Genomic DNA, 5,100 nt, shown 5'->3' with positions numbered 1-5,100 from the left:
GGCTTAGGGTTATGGGACCATGGGGTAGGTCACTAATGGGGGTGGGGGGAGTCCAGGTAAAAGGAAGTACAGGAAAGTGAAACTTACCTCCTAAAATGGCTGCTCAAACGTTCAATTGTTACTGCTGTTGACCGGTGACGAGTCCTTGCTTCCCCAATGTTGAAGAATAACACCAGAGAAGCACACCGAGGCAAGGTCAGGGTGGAAAATTAGAAGTTTATTAAAGGACAGCAGAAAAGACTTATCCCAGAGGAAGAAGGGGACCCAAGAGATGGAATCCGTGGAAGTGCGGTTGTCTCTCCCTTTTACAGTTTCTTTCAGTGATGGAATGTAGGTTGGAAGGCCCGAAGGGTTGGGACACAGGTGGGCCAAAGAAGTAATCTGGGCACTTCCGAGTCAGCATCTTCAAGTTTGCTGTTCATTAACATTTCTTTGGGATGGGCTATCTTCAAATCTGTTGGGGGCTGTTTCCTGGACTTCATTAACATTCCAGGAGAGTTGCTCAACTTTTCCAGGAATTCATTCTCAACATGGCCTCCATTTTAGATTTCACTCGATATTAGACCCAATTTACCTGACTACATTGACTACCTAATTTTAAATCTGGCTTCAAAATTAAGACCTAGAACTCTGACTTCTTTCTTTTAGACAACCTACAGTAAATTTGGTCTATTATAATATTGAGCTGAGCATGCCCAGAAATTTCCTGATGACCATCATCCTCTTTTGAACTTGTACTATAGACCTTATGCTGAGCATGCCTAGAAATGTGTCCTCTCCTTTTTGAATCAACTGTGTCAGAAAGCTCGGTCCCTGTCCCCAAAGCCAATCAATGTCAATTTAATGATGAGGACAGGATTTTGAGAAAAAGGAAAAAAGAAGGTTTTATTGCTGAAGCCAGATTTAAAAATAGGTAGTTAGTGTAAATAGGTAAATCAGGTCTAATATCGAGTTCAAGAAAGAAAATAGAGAGCATATCGAAAATGGAGTCCATAAAGAAAATGGAGTTCGATCTGAGCCTGGGAAACCAGAACAACACCTGGGAATTGAAATGTTAATGTCCCCACTCCATCTGTCCACCTGTTTCCCATCTTTTGTCCTTCCCACCTGTGACCCCCATCATGCAGGATAGTGGGAAATAAAGGGCAGGAATGTAGAGGACAAAAGAAGACCTTAGATATAAAAGGGAGAAGACCTCCCCTTTCTACGGATTCCCCTTTTCCTCCCGGGGAAGTCTTTTCTGCTATCCTTTAATAAAGCCTTCCACTTTCTTCTCTACACTTGCCTCTGTGAGCTCCTCTGGTGTTAGACTTCAACATTCAGGGAAGAAGTAGTAACATTGCTTTGTTAAGCAAAGGAGAAACACAGGAGACTCCTGTCCCAAAGTCTGGAGGTGTGTGTGGGGGGTATGTTAAAGCTCTGGTAGGGGGCCCCAGGGCGTGTTAGGATTCACTTGTTAATTTGGGAGATATTCACTTCCCAGATCCTCAGCTGGCATCTCCTTCCTGTAGTGGGTGTGTTCTAGGGCAATTAACTAGGGTAAGAAAAGATAACACTGTCTCCCCAATCTTGTTAGGGAGGGGAAGGGGAGAAGAGAAAAGAAAAAACATTAAAAAAAAAAAAAGGGCTGGGGGTGTGGTTCAAGCTGTAGCGCACTCGCCTGACTTGAGCAAGGCGCTGGGTTCGATCCTCAGCACCACATACAAATAAAATAAAGATGTTGTGTCCACCGAAAACTAAAAAATAAATAAATATTTTTTAAAAAAAAGCCTTAGAGCTTTGACGGCTACACTGTTACACAAATTTAAACTGAGCATGCTCAAAAAGTGCACACCTTACAATGAGCATGGTCAGAATCTGCCCTTTACACCTGATTTCCTATATGAATATTTGTAGGCTCCCCAATAGAAACCCCATGCTTCCTTTCTTGACCAAAAGCAATGCATAGCAAATAACCTGCTTACTTGCTGCAGGTAATAAATCTTTCTCCATTCTTTTATCTTCTGGTTTGCTGGCTGGATTTGTACTCACCAAGAGGAGATCCATTGTGTTTAGTTAAAACTTCATGCTCTACATATATTTGTAAATTTCTCAAGTGTCAAAATCCTACTGACTGAAATGCCTTCACACATGGGTACAATCAATAAGCCCCACAACCTAGTTTCTAGTGCATCCAGCCATTCACAAAAGCCTGGGTTAACAGGGGACATGATAATGTCAGGGCTGTTGTCTCCATTAAGTCTGGCCTACTTTAAACCTGGCTCTCCTCACAGAACTGTCAATTCTGACCAAGTGTCCATCATAGGCTTCCATTTTCTTTGTACAGGGTATCATGACTGTTGGTTGTCTGGAACAGGCATATTATACATAGATCATTCTAGAAATACTGGTTGTATGAACAAACTTTTGAGTTGGAGAGGGCATCAGAACATTAAATCAACTTTCTTGTTACAACAGAAGAAATCAAGACTCCAAGACAAGGACACTCACCTGGGTGGCACAATAAGTAGGAAAAAAAACTAGACCTAGAACTGAAGCCACCCACCTGACTCCTAGTTCAGGGTGTGATCCTCTGCACCTTGGAGACTACAGACCTAGAGTCAGCAAGCAGCCTCAGCCACCTGAGATCACTGCCAGACAACATCGCCTTCTCCTTCATCTCTCTCTCTCATCTCAGAAACTCCTTTGCCTTTTCCACAACACAATCTTTTCTCCTCCCCCAAATCTCAGCTTTAGTTTCTGGTGTAGTTGCTTGTTTATAAGCTCCCCACCAGCAAGTTCCCCGCCATCCCTGAAGGGAAAGCGAGGAAGGAGACATGGATGAGTGAGAAATGAAAGGTGGAGACCAGGCAGAGATACATAGGAGAGTTTGTTAGTCAGAGCTGACAAATAAAGGCCATCTCTCTACAGGAGAGAGAGGCAAAACAGGTTTGAGTTCTGGGAATTTTATGGGGAGGCTCAGGAATCAGAGCCCTGCTAAGGGTTGGGTTGGTATGAGGGAGTGGTGAGTCTTTCTCAGAAAGGCCCTTGGGCAGGAAAGCAAAACTTTTTTTCTTAAAAATGGCAGCTTTCACTTAAGTTGGCCATCCAGATGATAAGAATGGACCCATGGGATTGAACCATGGGTGCTCCATTGTAGTGGCACCCCCTCCTCCACAAAAAGTCTTAACTGGGCTTCTCCAGAAATCTTCACCATGGCTGTTTTTAGGACTGTCAGCAAAAGAGTCTCTACAAAAGAGTTCCATGTAGATAAACTTCCTTTTTTTGTATTGCCCTAACTTACCTGGCCGGGAAGAAATTGGTGCTTTAAGTGCTGGACACCCCCTTACTAGTTTTTCACAAACATGTATCCAATATGGTAGTTTGTAGAAATGTGCAAACAAGGCCTCTGGCCTTGAGCTGGGCTTCACAGAGATGTCTACATTTCTAAGATAAGAGAAGTTACCAATTGGGCTCCATGGTAACAGTTGTCAGGGAAAGAAAGAAAGGGGAGAAGAAGCAGGAGTTGTCCTTGAAGGGTTTAACTTGCCCAAAACAGTGAAAGAAAAAGTTGCTTTTATGTGAACTTCTGCAGACCATGAACTTCTGAGCCCTTCCCTTTACATGCTGGGTATAAAATTCTGAAGCTACCTGAACTCAGGGTTCAGGGGATTGATTGATTACAGCAAAAGCTGTGCCCTCTTGTTATGCTCGAATTAGGGACCCCCAAAAGACCACCAGAGACCCAAGATCGATGTAAGCAGCAAAGAAGTGTTTATTTCGAGCTAGCTCGGTCCTCCATGGCACAGGCACACAGCAACTGGTGACGCTGAGAAGCCCCGAGCCCAGGGTTTGCAGCATTCTTTGGAGGAGGCAGGGACCCCCACATACATTATAGCATCTCTTAGCAAATCATCACACACTGTGGGAAAATCAAATAACAACTCTAAAACATGATTAGCACATTCACTGACGGGAACAAGTTGGATAGGGGTGATTGGTCAGTACAAAAGGGGTATTCTTTTGAACTGATTGGTTTAAGCCAAGAGGGGTGTTCATGCTGAATTACATAGTTTCCCAACATGTTATCAACCACCATAAACTACTGGGAGGGTCATCTGGCATCCCAGGTATTTCCCTGTCTCATGCTGATTGGTGGCTGCTAGGGGGTTGCTATGGGTCCCCACCTAGCCTGACTGAGTCAGGGACATCTGGCAGCAAATCTCTCCTGTTATTTGTAGATAAACAACTTAGCAGGGTGGGAATGTGCCTAGGAGTGCTCTGTGGGTCTATCCAAGGACAAAGGTCATGCCCCTTTCTTGGACAGGCTTTGCTCTGAGGTAGAGGCTGGTTTTTCACTCTAAGCCTGGCTGCAGCCAAATAAAACTGTTTCCTGCTATCTTTGGTGCCTTGCCATGTCTGTCCCTACAACACCAACACTAAGTTACACCCCCAGACATTTATTTATTTATTTATTTATATTTTGAGACAGGTTTTGCTAAGTTGTGTAGGGCTTCATTAGGTTGCTGAGGCTGGCCTGGACTTGAGGTCCTCCTGCCTCAGCTTCCCCAGTCACTGGGATTACAGGTGTGCACCACCATCCCTGGCCATCTCCAGCCCTTTTAATTATTATTTTTTTTTAATTTTGAGACAAGGTCTTGCTAAGGCAGGCTTCAACTTTCAATCCTCCTGCTTCAGTATCACAAGTGGTTGTTTTGTTTGTTTTGTTTTTTGTTATTTTATGTTGTTTAGTGCTGGGATTCAAAACCAGGGCCTCACAAATGCTAGGCAAATTCTCTGCCATTAATTACATCCCCTGCCCAGTTTCTGGTTTGCATAGTGACCCCAAACTGCAAGAAGACTTCTAACGAGAGAAGCCATCCACCACTCTTGAGGGATTGCCTGGGATCCAAGCTCTGCAAGATGCTGAGCAAGCTCACAAGCATCCCAGACCTGGGAGGAGCCAAAGCCAGGCCTGGGCGGAGCTGAAGCCCCAAGCCCCCGCCCTCTCCGTAAGATCGCCCCTATTGACGTAGATAGACAGAAGCCGCGTCCAATGAGAAGACAAGGCCTGCTGCCCTAGCCCCACCCGCCGCGACAACACAGAAACCGGCTCACCTA

This window comes from Marmota monax, unplaced genomic scaffold (genome assembly GCF_021218885.2).
Source record: "Marmota monax isolate L192 unplaced genomic scaffold, Marmota_monax_Labrador192_F-V1.1 WCK01_AAM20220418_F8-fsc00017, whole genome shotgun sequence".
Taxonomy (NCBI): Eukaryota; Metazoa; Chordata; class Mammalia; order Rodentia; family Sciuridae; genus Marmota; species Marmota monax.
The sequence above is the reverse complement of the archived record's forward strand: the minus strand, read 5'-3'. Positions refer to the sequence as shown.